This window comes from Choloepus didactylus, chromosome 1 (assembly GCF_015220235.1).
Source record: "Choloepus didactylus isolate mChoDid1 chromosome 1, mChoDid1.pri, whole genome shotgun sequence".
Lineage (NCBI taxonomy): Eukaryota > Metazoa > Chordata > Mammalia > Pilosa > Megalonychidae > Choloepus > Choloepus didactylus.
The window spans coordinates 162,928,756-162,949,879 of record NC_051307.1 but is presented as its reverse complement, the minus strand read 5'-3'; the positions used below and the strand labels follow the sequence as shown (position 1 = coordinate 162,949,879).

General features: G+C 40.4%; 1 long non-coding RNA gene across 2 annotated transcripts; it reads left to right on the top strand.

Moving 5' to 3' along the window:
* Window positions 1-3,135: 3,135 nt before the first annotated feature.
* LOC119540695 lies at window positions 3,136-20,036 on the top strand. 2 transcript variants are annotated; one of them, XR_005218104.1, is made up of 5 exons: window positions 3,136-3,479; window positions 5,846-5,913; window positions 11,632-11,763; window positions 13,777-13,851; window positions 19,992-20,036. It is a non-coding gene; the product is annotated as an uncharacterized LOC119540695 (long non-coding RNA). The 2 variants fall into 2 exon arrangements; XR_005218103.1 differs by lacking the exon at window positions 3,136-3,479 and having other exon boundaries at window positions 5,694-5,913.
* Window positions 20,037-21,124: the final 1,088 nt, after the last annotated feature.

Sequence of the window (21,124 nt, the reverse complement as noted above, 5' to 3'; positions counted from 1 at the left end):
TTATTAGTATGTAGTGGCCTTCTTTGTCTCTCAAAACATCCCTGCATTTAAAGTCTATTTTATCTGAGATTAATATTGCTACACCTGCTTTCTTTTGGCTGTAGCTTGCATGAAATATTTTTCTCCATCCTTTCACTTTCAGTTTCTTTGTGTCCCTGTGTCTAAGATGAGTCTCTTGTATGCAACATATTGATGGTTCATTTTTTTTGATCCATTCTGCGAATCTATATCTTTTAATTGGGGAGTTTAATCCATTTACATTCAACGTTATAACCGTGAAGGCATTTCTTGAATCAGCCATCTTATCCTTTGGTTTATGTTTGTCATATTTTTCCCCTCAGTCTATTAATATCCTTTGTTGTACCTATACCGAATCTCTTTAGTACTGAACCTTTCTCCAAGTCTCTCTGTCCTGTCTTTGTTTCTCTGTCTGTAGGGCTCCCTTTAGTATCTCCAGTAGGGCAGGTCTCTTGTTAGCAAATTCTCTCAGCATTTGTTTGTCTGTGAAAAATTTAAGCTCTCCCTCAAATTTGAAGGAGAGCTTTGCTGGATAAAGTATTCTTGGCTGGAAATTTTTCTCATTCAGAATTTTAAATATATCGTGCCACTGCCTTCTTGCCTCCATGGTGGCTGCTGAGTAGTCACTACTTATTCTTATGCTGTTTCCTTTGTATGTGGTGAATTGCTTTTCTCTTGCTTCTTTCAGAACTTGCTCCTTCTCTTTTGTGTTTGACAGTGTGATCAGTATATGTCTCAGAGTGGGTTTATTTGGATTTATTCTATTTGGAGTTCGCTGAGCATTTATGATTTGTGTATTTATGTTGTTTAGAAGATTTGGGAAGTTTTCCCCAATAATTTCTTTGAATACTCTTCCTAGACCTTTACCCTTTTCTTCCCCTTCTGGGACACCAATGAGTCTTATATTCGGACGTTTCATATTATCTATCATATCCCTGAGGTCCATTTCGATTTTTTCAATTTTTTTCCCCATTCTTTCTTTTATGCTTTCATTTTCCATTCTGTCATCTTCCAGGTCACTGATTCGTTGTTCAACTTCCTCTAGTCTTGTACTATGAGTGTCCAGAATCTTTTTAATTTGGTCAACAGTTTCTTTAATTTCCATAAGATCATCCATTTTTTTATTTAGTCTTGCAATGTCTTCTTTATGCTCTTCTAGGGTCTTCTTGATTTCCTTTGTCTCCTGTACTATGGTCTCATTGTTCATCTTTAGTTCTTTGAGTAGCTGCTCTAGGTGCTGTGTCTCTTCTGGTCTTTTGATTTGGGTGCTTGGGCTTGGCTTATCCATATCGTCTGGTTTTTTCATATGCTTTATAATTTTCTGTTGTTTTTGGCCTCGTGGCATTTGCTGAACTTGATAGGGTTCTTTTAGGATTTGTAGACCAATTGAAGTCCTTATCTCTATCAGATCTACAGCTTCGTGGGGTACACTTTCTCTAACTAACCATCAGGTGGTGTCCACGAGCCACCTGTTCTCCACAAGCCAGTTCTCCCCTGCTTAGCCTTTTTGGTGAGTGGGGGAGTGAGTCTTGTGGGGTCCAATTGGTGTACCAAGCTTGCGTGTGTAGTTGGTGTTGCCTGCCCTGTATATGGGGCGTGTTTCTGGGCAGTCAGGGAGGGGGGCTGGCCCTAACAATCAAATCTCCCTGGTGATCCTAGAGTTTTAAAGCTGCTGCAATAGTCTAATCCTTCAGTTCAGTCCTGCCACAGTTTTTCTCTGCCACTGACCCACAAGTCCTTGGTATTGGCATATGGCTCCTGAGACTTGCAAGTGGGCCCCTCTTCCAGGCTGTGCACCCCGGGTCCTCTGTTGAGGGATGACTGTGCTATGTCACAGGTGAGTGCCGTCCCCCCAGGGCAGTTCTGGGCTGCTGGGCTGTGTAGGGAGGCTCCCAGTCTGCTGAAATGATGGCTGAATGGGGCTTTGTTAATTCACACTGCTCCACCTTCCCAACTCTGGGACAATCAGCTGAGGTTGCAGGGAAGGCTAATGTCCACGCCCAGTTTTGTGGTGTGTGCCTGTTATTTGAAGCACTTCCGTCACCCTGGGTTGTCTGGGGCAGCTCTGGGCTATGGGGCTGGCGATGGGCAGGAGTGTTTCCTGTCCACCAGGATGATGGCTGTCAGCGGACACCCCTCTTTTCTTGGGAAGTTGTGGTGTTTAGTGAATTTTCTCAGCCACTGGATTATTGCCTTTTGTCTCAGAGCTCTCTCAGTTCTGCTCTTGACTTGACCTGCCCAAATTGCAAGTCTTTGAAGCTTTCTGTATTAGGCTTGTTAGAGTACTTGTTTTCGAAAAAGGAAAAAGGATTTAAAAAAAAAAAATAAAGGGCCCTCCTCAGAGATCTAATGGGTTATTGAAATGCTAATAGACAAAGCAACCAGGGCCATTAAGGAAAGGTCCACGGGGCAGAGAGATCAGCTTTTCTTCGGGATTTGCATATGCGCCTCAGGGCCTGAGCTCTGCCCTTCCCCTTTCTATGTTCACCAGAACTCCAAAAATCCTCCGCTTTTATTTTGGAGTTTTTCGTGTTGTTTTTTTTCTATGCCTGTCTCCTCTCTGCTGGGCTGGCTGCTCTCAGATTCTCTGGTGTCTGGTCTCAGTCTATCTATGGTTGGAGTTTGGATCAGCAGAATGAGTTTCCGATAAGGGCTGCCACTGCAGTTCTCCCTTCTCCTTCCCGGAGCTGACAGCCCCTCCTCCCACGGTACTGAGCCTGGCAGGGAGGGGCGCGGGTCCCCTGGCCGCAAAAACTTACAGATTTCGCTGATCTCAGCAGTTCCACGTCTTCATGAGTGTTGTATGAAGTATGCCGAAAGTCAGATTGCTCTGTGGTGTCCAGTCCACGCAGTTCCTGGCTTTCTACCTACTTTCCTGGAGGAATAACTAAAACATACAGCTCACCAGTCCGCCATCTTGCCCCGCCTCTGCCAGGAGTTGTTTTGTATCCCAGCATACATATGATTTATCCTGGTGAATGTTCCGTGAGCATTAAAGAAGAATGTATATTCTGGTAGTTTGGAATGTAGCGATATACATATGAGATGTGTGTGTGTGTATATACACACATGATATATATGTGTATATATATATATATATATATGATATATTATTGGTCCTCTTTCCAGTTCTATCAGTAAAAGAGAGTGGTGTATTGACGTTTCACACTGTTGTAGGAATGTCTGTTGCTCTGTTCAGTTTTGTCAGTGTTTGTCTCATGTACTTTGGAGCTTCTTGATTGGGTGCATAAACGTTTATGATTGTTATTTCTTCTTGGTGAATTGTCCTTAATATATAGTGACATTCTTTGTCTTATGACATCTTTGCATTTAAAGTCTATTTTGTCTGATATTAGTGTAGTTACTCCTGCTTTCTTTTGTTTGCAGCTTGCATGGAATATTTTTTTTCCCTCTGAAGGATCATACTTTTTAATCCATTCTACCTGTCTATCTCTTAATTGGTAAGTTTAATCCATTCACATTCAAAGTTATTTCTGTGAAGTCAGTTCTTGAACCAGCCATCTCCTTTGGTTTTAGTTTTCAGATCTATTCCCCCCACCCCCTTTTTTGTCCTTTAAGTTACCCTTACCAAAATTCTTCAGTTCTGTGCCCTTTTCCAGACCTCTCTCTCTCCTTTCTTTTTTTCTCAGCCAGTAGAACTCCCCTTAATATTTCTTGCAGGGCAGGTTTCTTGTTAACAGAGTCTCTCAGCGTTTTTTTGTCTGAAAATTTTAAACTGTCCTTCAGCTTTCAAGGAGAGCTTTGCTGGATAAAGAATTCTTAGCTGGTAGTTTTTCTCTTTCAGAATCTTAAATATGTCATACCACTGCTTTTTGCCTCTGTGGCACCCACTGACTAGTCTTGTATATGGTGAATCACTTCTCTCTTGCTGCTTTGAGGACTTTCTCCTTCTGTTTAGTCTTTGACAGTCTGATTAGTATATTTCTTGGAATGGGTCTATTTGGATTTATTCTATCTGGAGTTCATTGGGCTTCTTAGATTTGCGTTTTTATGTTGTTATAAGGGTTGGGATGTTTTCCCCAACCCTTACTAGCCCTTTATTCTTCTGCTTCTGGGACACCAGTGATTCTTATATTTGTTTGCTTCATGTTGTCCATCATTTCCCTCAGATCCATTTCAAATTTTTCAATTTTTTTCACTATTTCTTCTTTGGTGTATTCGCATTCAATTGCTTTGTCCTCTAGTTCACTTACTCTGCCTCTTCAAATCTGCTATTGTGTGTCTCTAGTGTATTTTTAACTTAATTTACAGTACCTTTTGTTTCCATAAAATCTGGTGTTTTTTTAATTTACTCTTTCAAATTCTTTATGCTCTTCTAGAGCTTTCGTGATTTCCCTTATGTCTTTAGCCAACCCATTGAAGTTGTTTTGGAGAGTTATATGTACTTCTTTGATTAATTGCTCCAGATTTTGTGTCTTCTCTGGCTTCTTAATTTAATCATTTGGCTTGCCCAGATCTACTTGGGTCTTCATGTGCTTTGTGATTTTTTTTGGCTTTGTGGCATTTGTTTATCTTGATAAGGTTATTTGGGGAGATACAGGATTAGCTGGACATTTAAAATTTAGCAGAAACACAGCTTGCTGGAGTGCACTTTCCCTGTCTTCTCAGCAGATGGCTCTTGTGCCCTCAAGCCAGCTTTTCACCAACTGTGCCTGCTTGCTGAGCAGGGTCTTTAATCAGTGCACCGGTTCTCTGTGTACACTGGGGACTGCCAGTCCTGGGGGTGGTGGATAGGTCCTGTGCAGTTCGGCAGGGGCTATGCTTAAGGGCTCTGTGGGTCTGCTGATTCTCAGGCCTCTGAGTGGATCATTGTTGGGCTGTGGGGCTTTTTTCTCACCCTCCAGTTCAAATGCACTCTGGTCCCTGCCCGCCATGTGCCCACAAGCTTCTGGGAGTGCAGGGCGGCTCCTTGTGCCTTCCATGTGGCACCCTCCCTCTTCCCATCTCTCACCCGTCCATCCCGTGGGCTTCCATGGAGGGAGAGTAAATGAGGTCAACACAGGTCTGCTGAGTCCTGCGTTCCCTCATGGGAGCTCCCGGCCTCAGGACTGTGGAGGGTTATCTCCCCAGCTGTTTACTGAGATGGGTGTGTGGGGATTGGAGAGCCTCTCCCTCACCCACTTGGTGGCTGCCTCCAGCCACCAGCCCCCGGTAGCTGTCCCAGTTGAATAAACTCAACCCCATCCTTTCAGATATACTTTCTCGCCTTTTTTTCATCCAAGTCCCCACTATGTGTCCAGCTGCTCACACTCTGGAACTGCTGTCCTGGGTGCTTTCTGCCCTTTCTCTAGTTTTTTTTTTTCCACACAGTTTGCTCTACTGCTCCTATTCCACCATCTTCCCTGAAGTTTGCTGTGAACTTTTGGGTGTTTTTTTGTGTGGACAGATGTTTTCAGTCCTGTCCTAGGAGTAGAATTTCTGGTTCATGTAGTAATTCTGTTTGCTTTTGGAGGAGCTGCCAAACTTTTCCAAAACAGTTGTACCATTTTGCATTTCCATCAGGAATGTATAGGGATATCAGTTTCTTCACATCCTCACCAACACTTGTTATTACCTGACTTTTTGACTGTAGTCATCCTAGTGGGTGTGAAGTGGTATCTCATGGTTTTGATTTGAATTTCCCTGATGACTACTGATGAGCATCTTTTCATGTATTTATTGGCCATTTGTGTATCTCTTTGGAAAGATGTCTGTTCAAGGCCTTTACCAGTTTTCTAACTGATTGATCTGTCTTTTTATTACTGAAGTAAAGAGTTCTTTATATACCTATTTATACATAACCTTCAGCGTTCCTCTTTTAATTCAGGAAAGAAAGCATTACTTTTTGCCTTTGAACCACAAGCTGCTTGAATTGTCATTTTGAAGTTACCAAAGGTGAGATTCTATGTTGTCTGTGTAATCACCTCAAAGTTATTACTAGATGCTAGTCCCTTATCAGATATATAATTTGCAAACATTTTTACTTTATGGATTGTGTCCTTTAAAGCACAAGTTTTCAGTTTTGATGAAGTGCAATTTATTTATTAATTTTTGTTGCATGTGCTTTTTTTTTTCAATTTTATTTTGAAATAAATTGAAAGTTATAGGAATGGTTGCCAAAACAATACAAACCCCATACACAGAACTCCAGCATACCCTGACCCCCGTCCCCTGATACCCTGATCCACCAACTTTAACATGCTGTCACATCACCGTTTCTCTTTCCCTCCCTCCGTCCTTATCATCCATCATCTATTGCTCTGTCTTCTGAACATATGAGAGCAAGCTGCACACATCCTTGAACAAACACTATAATTCACATATACAATTCCCATAAACAAGAACATTCTTTTATGCAATCCCATTAAGTGCAGCTAAGAAGTTCAAGAAATTCAACATTGAATCAAAGCTTATATTCTATATTCCTTTTTTTTTTTTTTTTTTTTCCTCTTATATCTCAACTGTGTCCCTTTGAGCCTCCTGTCCTCCATCCTCTGATCCCATCCTGGATCATCCTTGGCATTCAATTGTCATCTATTTGGACTGTCTTTTTTTTTTTTTTTTTCCAATTGGGGAAACATATATACAGCCTAAATCTTCCCATTCCACCCTGTCCCTAGCATTCCATTAGTGGGATTAATCACATTTAGAATGTTGTAATGCTATCACCTTTCCACCATCCATTGCTAGATATTTTCCTTCACCTCAAGCAGCAACTCTACACTCATTTCTTAACTCCCCATTGCCCCTTCCCCCACTTCTTGTAACCCATACTCTACTTTTCATCTCTATGGTCATACTCTCTGATAATTTCTTTGTGTTTACTGTGGGGCTTAAAATTAACCTCTTAAATCCATAGCAATCTTGTTTTTCTTTGGTACCAGCTTAACTTCAATAGAACACATAAACTATGTTCCTATACTCCTCCATTCCCCAACCTTTATATAGTTCTTGTCAAAAATTACATATTTTACATTGAATTCAAAACCACTGATTTGTCATTAGAGTTTGTGTATTTTATATCATGTAAGAAGTAAATACTGGAGTTACAGATAAAAAATTATTGACATCTATTTGTATTGCATTGTGGTCAGAGAATGTGCTTTGACTATATTAATTGTTTTTTTGTTTTTGTTTTTGTTTTTAAGTTATTGAGGTTTGTTTTATGTCCCAGCATATGGTCTATTCTGGAGAAAGATCCATAATCACTAGAGAAAAATGTGTGTCCTGGTGATTTGGGATGTAAGGTTCTATATATGTCTGTTAAAATTCTCTATATCTCTCTCTCTCTCCTTTCTTTGTTTCTCCGTTGGTAGGGGTCCCTTTAGTATCTGAAGTAGGGCAGGTCTTTTATTAGCAAAATCTCTTAGCATTTGTTTTGTCTATGAAAAATTTAAGCTCTCCCTCAAATTTGAAGGAGAGTTTTGCTGGATAAAGTATTCTTGGTTGGAAATTTTTCTCAGAATTTTAACTATGTCATGCCATTGCCTTCTTGCCTCCATGGTAGCCGCTGAGTAGTCACTACTTAGTCTTATGTTGTTTCCTTTGTATGGGGTGAATTGCTTTTCTCTTGCTACTTTCAGAACTTGCTCCTTCTCTTCAGTATTTGACAGTCTGATCAGAATATGTCTTGGAGTGGGTTTATTTGGATTTATTCTATTTGGAGTTTGCTGGGCATTTATGCTTTGTGTATTTACATTGTGTGGAAGGTTTGGGTAGTTTTCCCCAACAGTTTCTTTGAATACTCTTTCTAGACCTTTACCCTTCTCTTCCCCTTCTGGGACACCAATGAGTCTTAAATTTGGACATTTTATTTTATCTATCATATCCTTGAGATCCATTTTGATTTTTTCGATTTTTTTCTCCATTCTTTCTTTTGTTCTTTCATTTTCTGTTCTGTGGCCCTCTAGCACACTGAGTCGTTGTTCAGCTTCCTCTAATCTTGTATTATGAGTATCCAGAGTCTTTTTGATTTGGCCAGCAGTTTCTTTTATTTCCATAAGATCTTCTGTTTTTTTATTTACTCTTGCAATGTCTTCTTTATGCTCTTCTAGGGTCTTCTTCATGTCCTTTATATCCTGTGTCATGCTCTCATTCTTTGATTGTAGTCCTTTGATTAATTGCGCCAAGTACTGTGTCTCTTCTGATATTTTGATTTGGGTGTTTGGGATTGAGTTCTCCATATCGTCTGGTGTTACCATATGCTTTAAGATTTTCTGTTGTTTTTGGCGTCTTGGCATTTGCTTTGCTTGATAGGGTTCTTTCAAGTTGTAAAAAAAAACCAATCTGATTTTTCAGATTTACAACTTGGTGGCGTACACTTTCTTTAACTAACCAGCAGATGGTATCTGCGAGTCACCTATTCCCCTCAAGTCAGTTCTCCTCAACTTTGTCTTTGTGGGTGTGGGGAAACGATTCTTGTGGGGTTCAATTGGTGAACTCAGTTTGGGTGAGTTGTTGGTGCTGTCTGCCCTAAATGTGGGGCGTGTGTCTGGGTGGTTAGGGAGGCAGGGGAGTTTTAATAATCAAACCTCCCAGGTGTTCCCAGAGATTCAAAGCTGTTGCAAGAGTCTAAGCCTTCATTTCAGGTTTGCCTCAGATTTTCTCTGCCGCTGACCCACAAGTCCCCAGCATTGACGTAGTGTCCCTGGGTTTTCCGAGCGGGCCCTCCTCCTCAGCTGTGATCTTTCAGGACCTCTGCTGAGGGAAGGCTGTGTTACATCACAAGTGTGCGCTGTCCCTCAAGGGAAGCCCCGGGCCGCTGGGCTGTGCAGGGGCGCTCCCAGCCTGATGTAAAGATGGCTGAATGGGGCATCTCAACCCCCCACCTTTTCGCACAGCTCCGCCTTCCCAGCTCCAGGACAACTAGCTGTGGGTGCACCCAAGGCCACTGTTCACGGCCGATATTGTGGTGTGTGCGTGGTGCCGTGGGATGCATTCTGTCAGACTGGGTTTCCTGGCGCGGCTCTGGTCTGTGGGTACGGCCCCGGGCAGGAGTGTCTCCGGCCTGCTGGGGAGCCGGCTGAAAGCAGTATGGTTTCTTTCTCCTTTTGGCTCTCCCCTCTGCCCCCCAGCCCTGAGGGAATCAGCAGCAGTCTATCCTCCACACCAGACACCGAGAGGTTGGCACAGCCCACTCCTGCCATACTTCACTGCATGGCTCTCACTGTCATAACTGCAGCCGCTCCTAGGTTTTTTTTGTTTTTTTTTGTTTTTTTTTTTAAACTAGTCCATCTCTAAACGCCAACCCCCAATTTCCCCACGCTGCAGCGTGGCCGCGGGACTTTCAGCCAGCTTACTCACTCGTTTCAGAATGCAGACACCCGGTTTCACCAAGTTGACGGTCCCTGTGGTTTTAGCAGACTTTGTGCAGTTGGTGCATTGCTGAAACTGGTGTTCTGGGTCACTTTCTGGTTTTTATCTAGTATTTTTCACGGAGGTGTTTTTTTGCCCTGTCTCACCTAGCCACCATCTTAGGTTCCTCTCGCTTGGGCTTTCTGAAGCAAAAGGAATAAAGAGTTTCAAGAAAGAAGGAAATGTAAAGAGTAGGATAAGTGTTAAAAGGTATTCACTGGCTTTGGCATTTGATGATTCTTGAGAAAGCGGTTAAGAGCAATGATGGCAAAAGCCAAATGACACTGGGTTGAATTTCAAAAATCTAGGCTGAGAAGGGACAGGAGGTTGCTGGAGGTGAAACCATAGTCAAAAGTTTTATTAAGGGTGAAACAGTTTATAGGCTATGGAAGAGGTTGACAACATGCTAGAGGAGAGAACTAATTAGAAAGGCCCTTGAGGAAACAGAATCAAAAGTACGAAGATTGTCCACCATAGAATGGTAACGTTTCTGGAAGAGTGGCCTAATGACAAGTATAGTTACAGGTTATTTAAAAGGTGAGAAGCAGAATTTGAAATAAGAATTTGAAGCAGGAATTCCCAGGGCCACAATTCCCAAGACTAACTTCCATGAAGACATGTACTAATCAGTGTTTTCTCTGGTGTGTCCCAACCATATAAAAGGCAAGAAAGTTACTGAGAATGGAAAGGACAGAAAGTGGATAGGAGACTTAACAGGAAGAACAGTCTAAAATATCCCTGAAAAGAATGCAGATAGCTGACTGGTGCCAGGTAAAACAATTAAAATAGGTAAGAGACCAGCTAAGGTTAAGACTGGTTTAAGGTGCCATCAATTTGTTTGGTTTAGGACTCAGTGCTCCTGGGGGGGAAAAAAAGCATAAATTATTGAACTGATTCAGTGTTTGGATTTTCCCAGGTGAGGTAGACAAAAAAGAAGAGATGCTGAGGATGTCAGTCAAAGAGTAATTTTGAAAGTCAGCCATATAAAACAGTGGTTCCCAAATCTGGTTCATCTCAACCATCTGGGAAACTTAAAAATTGAATTCCAGGGCCTCATCACAGACCTACTGAATCAGTCTCTGTAGAGTGCATAGGCTGATATTTGTTATACTTGGGCTGAGTAGGGAAGGAAGGGAAGTTGGGAAAGGGCAAATGAAAAAATAAGTCACAAACTTGAACATCTCACTAATCAAGAGGAACATGGGAGCCAGGAAATCAGAAAGGGGTGGGTTATTGGCAGATGGTGAGATGTAGTATAAGGTCTTACAAAGAACAATTTGGACTGACTGTATAGCAGGGCTATAGGAGTGGGTGGTTAAAACAGGGTAAAGATGGCAACTGATGGAAGTGAGGCTAGGAAGGACCTATAAGGCTAGAGGTGTTGTGTTATATCTAAGAAGTCTGTTGCTTAATCCACGGTTACAAAGATTCATGCTGATGTTTTCTTCTAAGAGTTTTGTAATTTTAGCTCCTTCATTTAGGTCCTTGATCCATTTTGAGTTGGCATTTGAATATAGTGAGATTGGGGTCCACCTTCCCTCTTTTTTATGTGGCTATCCAGTTGTCTACCATTTGTTGAAAAGACTCCTCCATAGTTCTTATTATTTATTTGGTATACTCAACATTTTGTTTGTTTATCTCTCTACTATAATTTGAAATAGGCTTGGAGTTGAAATGTAGGTGGAAATGTGAGGAGATTGGGAGTGTGGGTTGGGAACTGGGGGAAGAGATCAGGCTACGAGTTTGGTTGATAGACGAAAGAAGGATTGAGGTCAGAATCTGCATTTAGAGAGTGGAAACAATAGGGTAATCAGAGGTAGGAAGGCGAATCAAGAAGTCAGAATCATAGAAACAAATTCTAATAGCTTACAATGTCCTGAAACTGCAGGTTTGTCATGGTTGTAAGTCATCACCCAGTTACTATAACTAGGCATATTAATGGGGACCTCTAAGTGCAGACAGTTTATAAGTTGCTTCTCTTGGACTTGATATGATAAAGGTAATGAATATTATGAAAGGTTTACTAAAATAGGTATATTTATATTATGTAAAAATAAAAGCGGAATCTTGTTCTTATCGGATTTAAGATACCCATAAAAATAATCATAAAAGTAGTTTAAGCCTTTTGAAGTTGTAGCCCAACTGAGAATTAGAATTTTAAATAATGTCTGGATATGCTTACAACAACAACAAAAAAACTTGGGTAGAACTTAAAAGTCTAAAAGAACTCTAAAAGTCTTCCTCAACTGAACTTTTTAGAGATCCACTCAGATCATGCAGCAAGAAACATTTATAAGGGTGAGATCCTTTGTCTCCAAATATGATGGAAAAGAGTAAACATGAGGAAAACAGCATTCCCAGCCTGTCTTGTTATTAAGCTGTTAATATCAGGTAAGAAATTGGGTTAACAACCAAGTAGAAAATAGGCACTTCACTAAAAATGTGCAGGTTCGACAGAGAGAATGACTTAAAATCTCTTCTGTAGATAGTAGGTGTGATATTCTATGTTTTGCAGTGACATTTTAGGAAACATGGTCTTCTGTGATTTTTTTTTTTTTCTTTATATCTGACACCAATTTTTGACCCCAAGCTCTGAAGTTTTAAATCTTAACCCACTGTACTTTACCTTTTCTTACCTTGTTAAAGCAGATTCTTGGCAATAATTTTCCATACCATCTCTTAACTCCTGTAGGATGATTTTACCTTTTTTTCTGGAAAACACTGATTTTTAAAAATCTTTTTGTGTAAGGAGGCAAAATGTACAAAATTAAGTAGTGATTGTTTTGAATTTTAGAACATGGAAATGCAAAATATTACCTAGGGACCAGAGACTTTGTGCCCTTTCTTTTGACTTAGTGTATCATCCGTAAAGACTTGCATCCAAAATCCTGTATGAGCAATTTTCTTCATAATAGGTGGGGCAACTGACAACAGGTTATGTCAGTAGTTCTCAAACTTTGCTGCACGTTGGAATAATTTGGGGATTGTTAAAAAACATTGGTGCCTTATTCCTACCCCCAGACATTCTAATTTAAGTGGTATGGAGTTTGACAAGTTCCTCATATAATTCTAATGTTCAGCCAAATTTGTGAACCACTGGATTATATAGAATTATCACAGGGCTGATTCAAGAATGTAGGAAGTCCTTTACCTTGCATTTGTACCTCAGGATTATCATTACCTCAAAATGCATTTTAGGATACTGTTAAATAAGGATGGGGGTGGGGGACCTGTAGGCTGAAACCCTAAGTTCTTTTGATTTTTAGGTACACAGTTTTATCTTTCAGGAATTGCCAATATAAAAACCATTTTTAATATTTCATCTGCCATTTCTTAGACAACTACTCACTATCTATTTAATTTTATAATGACCCATTTTCCTTCTTTACCATTCATTTTATTGCTTGGCTTGTATGTTGACTATAAGTCTTCTGACCATTCCAGAATTTACTCATTGCAAATACTACTCTGCCTTGCGCAACTCCTGGCAACTTTTAATTTGCCTTTCTGTAATGTTGCTCAACTACAGCACCTCTGGGTTTTAAGGGTTTCGTTGGGCTTTGTAGTTCTCCCTGGTGCCTATGAAAAAAACTACAATTAATTAACTTTACCAAGAAATAGCTTCTACAAATGCCGAATCCTGCAGCTCATCTGTTTAGGATTAGGACCTCAGACACATGTACCTTCTACCATTCTTGGACTGTGACTCTACTTACCAGTTCCTGCCTTCTAAAAGGTCATGAGAGTGCACTTACACATTATGTTCAACAAGATGTGAGAAGGGAGAAAAACCTCTTAAGTTTATCACTGGTTTTACCTTACTGGGACTATTGCAGCTTTCTTCCTGGATTTTCTCTGACTTAATAGTTCAAATTTATGTCTTTAATTAGAATCTGAAACTCAGAAGTCAGGAATGCCCAATGGCACCAGAGTAGTGGGGATGAAGGGCAAGCTGCAAGCATCCGTCATCATATTCCTTTGTTCTCCCCTGACATTCCCTTCTTCCTCCCTTTTCAAAACCAAAATAAACCTTAGGTCCAGGCCTGGCAAGAGTGTGTTGAATAGCAAATGACTTATTGGGATTTTAAAAAAATTCCTCCTATAGTATTTTGCCTTGGGCCAGGTACTGTTCTAAATACGTAACAAATCTTGACTCATTTAATCCTGTTAGTACCTTAAAGATCGGAAAGTAGGCTCCAAAAGGGTAAGTAGTTTGCCTAAAGTCACACAGCTAGTAATGGAGGAGCCAGGATTTCAACCCAGTGGTCTGGCTCTAACATGCTCTTAACCATGAGGCTGTGCTTCCAGCTCCTCTTGCTAGGTTTAAGGCTGTAGAAGAAAAATGGGGAACTTGATTCTTCAAATTTGATTTGAAAATTCCTTTTGCACTGTTCCAATCCCAAGGCCAGCATGGATGTACCAGAGCCTGGATTCTTTACAGTCTCACTCAAGTCAGAATATAAAGTTCTTAATGTTGAGGTGAGTTGTGCTATACCTTTTTTATTTTTTAATTGCTTGGAGTGGAATTTGATTATTTTAGAATGTTTTATGATGGAAATTTTCAAGCACATGTTAATAGTACAAAGATTAGTATGATAAACACCTTGAACTCATTACCCTGCTTCACCAATTTTCAATTTTTGGCCATTTTTATTTTATCTGTGAATACCCTGCCCATTTCCTAGATTATTTTAAAGCTAATCTCAGACCCTTTTCATCCATAAATAGTTCTACCTGGGATGAAAAGTCTTTCAACAGCCATAAAACCATTATAAGATTTTTAAAAATTAAAATTACCTTAATATCAAATAACCTATCACTGTTAAAATTTCTGGTTTCTCAAAAAAAAAAAAAAAAATCTGGTTTTTCATGTCTCTTTACAGTTGGTTTCTTTGAAACAGAATCCAGACAAGGATGACCCACTGCATCTGTTTCTACTTTTTAATGTCTCTTAATTTTCCCACCTTTTAATATTTTTTACCCTTTAGCTATTAGAAGAAATCTGGTCATTAGTCTTGTAGAGCTTTCCACTTTCTGGATTTAGCTGATTGCTTTCCTTCCTTTCCTATCAACAGGTAGTGTGTCAGTTATTCATTTATTGCCTATAGGTTCCAAAGTTGCCCTTTTTTGCCCTGCATTGTGATTCAGGAGCTCAGGACCCTGTTGACATTTCTCCTTTGCTAGCTGGCTTTGCCCATAAAGGAACCCTGTAAAACTAGAGCAGGAAGAAAGGTCTTTCTTTCCTCTTTCTGTTCCCTATAGCAGCCAGCAGATTGGCATATGGGGGCCTTTTATGTTCACCTCAGCAGCCCTCATGGCTGAAACCCCCCAGCAGCTCTTGCAGTTCAACTGCAATACATATCCTCCAGCAAGTCTCTCTAACATGAGAGGGACCCCATCCTTAAGTTTCTAAGTTTCTTGTTCGCTCTTGCTCAGCCCTAAAGGTAGTGGCTGTTTTCTCTGGTTGCTACCCCTTAGCATTTTCTTTTATCTCTTAAAAAGCAATTAATAATTCGTTATATTAAAATTTTCCTGTTAAATAACTGATATAGTTTCCTGACTAAATGTTGGCCGATAAAGAAATGGTACCAGGAATGGCCTAAGAAGACAGACCTTTGAAGATTGGATTTAGGGATTGGTTTGCGAATTTGAGCAAAATGATCAATTCCTTGCCAATGAGAAATGAGATGCTTGTAATCCATGACATGCAGGGGCATTACAGTTAAGATATCATGTTTGGTTGTGACGAAGTGTCTACTAAAGCAAGTGCCTTGGGAGCCTGTGGGACTTGGGACTGCACTTGATTTTTATGGCAGTAGTGAGGACTGCAAGGACTAGTGTGGGGTTGATTCTCCTGAGTGCACTGGAGTACTTACAGAAAGAAACAACAAGCTCAGGCCTTAACTGTGAAGTTCAAGTCTGAGGACCAAAGAGCTTTTCATGAGAGACCTAAAAGAATATTATGTTCATGTAGCCAGGGGCTGATATTGGTGACAATCAAATGCAAAAGTTAATAGTACAGGTTGCAGAATTATAATACCAGTTGAATCCACAGCCTCATCAAGTTTCTCACATGAAAATTAGGATATTGACTGGGAAGAAAATTTGGAATGGCAACTCAGACAAAACTGAAAGTCAAAACGGCGAGCGTCCTCTGTACCTCCTTTGCCAGTAGAAGTAACTTGGCCTCCTGTGCCTAGCCTTCCTTTTTTTCTTTTTTAATTTTTATTTTGAAATAATTTCAAACATACAGGACAATTGCAAATACAATACAAACCCCATACAGAGAACTCCAATACCCCCCCACCCCCAGATATCTGTATCTACCAATTTTACATTTTGCTACCTTTGCAGTACCTTTCTTTCTCCTTCCTCTCTCTCTCCCTCCCTCCTTCCCCTTCCTTCCTTCCTTCCTTCCTCTCTCCCTCCCCTCTCTTTCTTTCAACTGTATCATCTTTCTATCAATTATCTGTCTATCCATTTATCATCTTCTGAACATTTGAGAGCAGGTTGCATGTATCATACTCCTTGAACTCATAATACTTCCATATATATTTCCTATGAACAAGGATATTAACTTATGTCATTAACTTAACGGCAGTTAATTCAAGACAGTTAATATGGATATAAAGCTTAAATTCTATATTCCAATTTTTCCTTATGCACCCTTTGAGCTTTTCTCCTTCATTCTTAGATCCACTCCAGTATCATATATTGCATTGATTGCCATTAACTCTTAATTATCTTTTTTTTAAATTAACCATATCAAAAAAATTTTTTTAAAGATATACAATAAAAAAACATTTCAAACAAACCATAACAAGGGAGTAAGAAAAAGACACCTAACCTAAAATAACTACTTTACTTCCAACATGTTCCTGCTCTACCCCAAGTATAGCAACATTTCTGTGAACTTGTTCCTGCCATACCCATCAGAAATTAACAAACCATAGTCTTTCCTGGGTGTTCCCAGAATGTTAAATTTACCCATGATAGCTTATCTGTTCTTATTGGGTTATCATTCCGCCTTCATTAATTGCTCTCTGTTGCTAGTTCCTGTACATTCTACATTATAAACCATTTATTTTAGGAGTGTGTTGTTTAACCTCCAGGTGTTTATGGATTTTCTAAGTCTCTGATGGTTATTGACTTCTAATTGTATTCCATTGTGGTCAGAGAATGTGCTTTGAATAATTTTAATTTTTTTGAATTTATTGAGGCTTGTTTTATGTCCCAGCATATGGTCCATTCTGGAGAAAGTTCCATGATCACTAGAGAAGAATGTGTATCCTGGTGATTTGAGATGTGATGTTCTATATATGTCTGTTAAATCAAATTCATTTATCAGATTGTTTAGGTTTTCAATTTCCTTATTGGTCTTCTGTCTGGTTGATCTATCTATAGGAGAGAATGATGTGTTGAAGTCTCCCACAACTATTGTGGAAACATGCATTGTATCCTTTAGTTTTGCCAGTGCTGGTCTCATGTATTTTGTGGCACCATGATTGGGAGCATAAACATTTATGGTTGTTATTTCTTCTTGTTGAATTGTCCCTTTTATTAGTATGTAGTGGCCTTCTTTGTCTCTCCTAACATCCTTGCATTTGAAGTCTATTTTATCTGAGATTAATATTGCTACTCCAGCTTTCTTTTGGCTGTAGCTTGCATGAAATATTTTTTCCATCCTTTCACTTTCAATTTCTTTGTATCCCTATGTCTAAGATGAGTCTCTTGTATGCAACATATTGATGGTTCATATTTTTTGATCCATTCTGCCAATCTATATCTTTTAATTGGGGAGTTTAATCCATTTACATTCAATGTTATTACTGTGAAGGCATTTCTTGGATCAGCCATACTATCCTTTGGTTTATGTTTGTGAGATATATTTTTTCCCTCTATCTCTTAATGTCCTTCAATGAACCAATATTGAATCTCTTTAGTACTGAATCTTTCTCCATATCTCTCTTTCCTTTCTTTGTTTCTCTGCTGGTAGGGCTCCTTTTACTATCTCAAGTAGGGCAGGTCTTTTATTAGCAAAATCTCTTAGCATTTGTTCGTCTGTGAAAAATTTAAGCTCTCCCTCAAATTTGAAGGAGAGTTTTTCTGGATAAAGTATTCTTGGTTGGAAATATTTCTCTCAGAATTTTCAGTATGTCATGCCACTGCCTTCTCGCCTCCATGGTGGCCGCTGAGTAGTCACTACTTAGTCTTATGTTGTTTCCTTTATATGGTGAATTGCTTTTCTCTTGCTGCTTTCAGAACTTGCTCCTTCTCAGTATTTGACAGTCTGATCAGAATATGTCTTGGAGTGGGTTTATTTGGATTTATTCTATTTGGAGTTCGCTGGGCATTTATGCTTTGTGTATTTACATTGTGTAGAATGGGAAGTTTTCCCCAACAATTTCTTTGAATACTCTTTCTAGACCTTTACCCTTCTCTTCCCCTTCTGGGACACCAATGAGTCTTAAATTTGGATGTTTTATTTTATCTGTCATATCCCTGAGATCCATTTCAGTTTTTTCGACTTTTTCCCCATTCTTTCTTTTGTTCTTCCATTTTCCATTCTGTGGACCCCGAGGTCGCTAATTTGTTTTTCAGCATCCTCCAGTCTTGTACTGTGAGTATCCAGAATCTTTTTAATTTGGTCAACAGTTTCTTTTATTTCCATAGATCATCTGTTTTTTTATTTACTCTTGCAATTTCTTCTTTATGCTCTTCTAGGGTCTTCTTCATGTCCTTTGTATCCTGTGCCATGCTCTCGTTGTTTGTCTTTAGTTCTTTGATTAATTGCTCCAAGTACTGTGTCTTCTCTGATCTTTTGATTTGGGTGTTTGGGTTTGGGTTATCCATATCATCTGGTTTTATCATATACTTCAAAATTTTCTGTTGTTTTTGGCCTCTTGGCATTTGCTTTACTTGATAGGGTTCTTTTAGGATATATAGGCTTATTCCAGGATGAATCTCTAATTTGTCAGATCTACGGCTTGGTGGCATACACTTTCTCTAACCAGCAGATGGTGTCCGCGAGTCACCTATTCCCCTCAAGTCAGTTCTCCCCAACTTTGTCTTTGTGGTGTGTGGGGGTCTGATTCTTGTGGGGTCCAATTGGTGCACCAAGTTTGGGTGTGTTGTTGGTGCTGTCCGCCCTGAATGTGGGGCATGTGTCTGAGCGGTTAGGGAGGGAGGGCAGCTTTAATAATCAAACCTCCCAGGTATTCCTGGAGATTTAAGGCTGTTGCAAGAGTCTAAACCTTAAGTCTCGCCACAGATTGTCTCTGCTGCTAACCCACAAGTCTTTGGTATTGGCGTATGGTCCCTGGGATTTCTGAGTGGGTCCCTCTTCCAAGCCATGCCCTTCTAGGGCCTTTGCTGAGGGAAGGTTGTGCCACGTCACAAGTGCACACCATCCCTCAAGTGAAGTTCTGGGCCAATGGGCCGTGTAGGTGCGTTCCCAGCCTGCTGTAAGGATGGCTGTATTGGGGTGTGTTAATTTCCCCCTTTTCGCACAGCTCTGCTTTCCCAGCTGCGGGAAAATTAGCTGTGGGTGCCCAAAAGGCTATTGTCCATGCCTGACACTATGGCATGTGCATGTGCCACTGGAAGCACCCCCTGTCACACTGGGTTTCTTGGCGTGGCTCTGGGCTGTGGCCTTGGTGCTGGTCAGGAGCCTTCCCAGCCTGCCGGGAAGATGGCTGCAAGGGGCGTAGTTTTTTTCCCCTTTTGGTTAACCTCTGCCTGCTTCGCTCAGAGACAATTAGCAGCGGGTGCATGAAAGGCTATCTTCCATGCCAGATATTGAGGTGTTCACACGGCCCATTCTGCTGTGCTTCACTGTATGGTTCTTGCTGCCGTATCTGCAGCTGCTTTTGTTTTTTTTGTTTTTTTTGTTTTTTTTTTAAAAGAACTAGTCTGCCTCCAAACACCAACCCTCGTTTCCCCACACTGCAGTGTGGCTGCTGGATATTCAGCTTACTTGTTTCAGAATGCAGATTCCTGGTTTCACCAAGTTCACGGTCCCTGTGGATTTAACAGACCTTGTCCAGCTGGTGCATTGCTGGAACTGGTGCTCTGGGTCACTTTCTGTCTTCTATCTAGTATGTTTCATGGAGGTGTTGTTTTGCCCTGTCTCTCCTAGCTGCCATCTTAGCTTCTAAGCTATCTTAGCTTCTCTGGAGCAAAACTCTGCTTTCAAAGGCTGTCTCCAAAATGTTTCTGTAAACTGCAGTTCCTCTCTCAGCTCCTGTGCATTCTTCAAAGTGTCCCTCTTGGCTGTAGCAAGCTCACTCCTTCTATCTGAGCTTATATAGTGCTCTAGTAAACTAATCAAGGCCCATGATACATGGGTGGGGCCACATCTCCATGGAAACTATCCAGAGTTATCACCCACAGTTGGGTGGAGCACATTTTCATGGAAACAACCTGATCCAAATGTTCCAACTTAATCCCCTCTAATATGTCTGCCCCCACAAGACTGCATCAAAGAACATGGCTTTTTCTGGGGGACATAATATACAAACTGGTACATTCCACCCCCTGGCCCCCAGAAAAACATGATCTTTCCATATACAAAATACATTCATCCCATCACAATATCACAGGAACTTATATCATTTCAGAGAGTAGCTGCAGATAAGAGACACTTTGAAGACTGCTGTTGAAAGAGAGAAGCTGAAGCCTAGAGAGGAATGTCCTGGGAGAAAGCCGTTTTGAAACCAGGACTCCAGAGCAGATGCCAGCCACGTCCCTTCCCAGCTAACAGAGGTTTTCCAGACACCACTGGCCATCCTCCAGTGAAGGTACCCAATTGTTGATACATTACCTTGGACACTTTAAGGCCTTAAGACTGTAACTGTATAACCAAATAAACCCCCTTTTATAAAAGCCAATTCATTTCTGGTGTTTTGCATTCCGGCAGCATTAGCAAACTAGAACAGAGTGTATTTGAAAGGAGTTGGAGCAAGGACAGAATATATTAGATATAGCTGAATTTGTTGAGATTCCAGATTTAGTATTGGCTCATGCAGGTTCTAACAGCTTGGTTGGTTGACTGAAACTTGGACTCAATGGTGGCCTATGTTTAATGAAGTTGAGATGCTAAAGTTACCCTAACATGGTGGGGGGAGGGAAGAATCAGAAAGCTTAGGGAAAAAAAACTTAGGGAGATAGGAACTTCAGAATGTTGGTGTGATTTATCATGTGCAGCCTGCACATTCCTCTCCCCCCCAAACTACATCCTCTGAAAAGATGTAGAAGACATCCCTTAAAGAAGATGTTAGAAATAATTAGTGAAAGGAGCACCTGCATCCTTTGAAATCTTTATTTTCATCGGCCAGATATGACTGTGGGAGATGCTGCCATTGAGATGGGCTCCCTGATTTTGGTAGGGTTTGGGGTATATACTTAGAAGTAGGATTGCTGGTTTATATGGTGATTCTATATTTAGCTTTCTGAGGAACTGTCGAACTATTTTCCACAGCATTCCACCATTCCCACCAAAAATGAATGTGTTCCTATTTCTGTACATCCTCTCAAAAACATTATTTCCCATTTTTAAAACAGCCATTCTAGTGGGTGTGAAATACTATCTCATTGTGATTTTGATTTGCATTTCCCTAATTTGTAATGATGTTGAGCTTCTTTGCATGTGCTTATTGCTATTTGTGTATCTTCTTTGGAGAAATGTCTATTCAGTCTTTCGCTCATATCTTAGTTGTATTAGTTGTCTTTTTGTTGTTCAGTTGTAGAATTT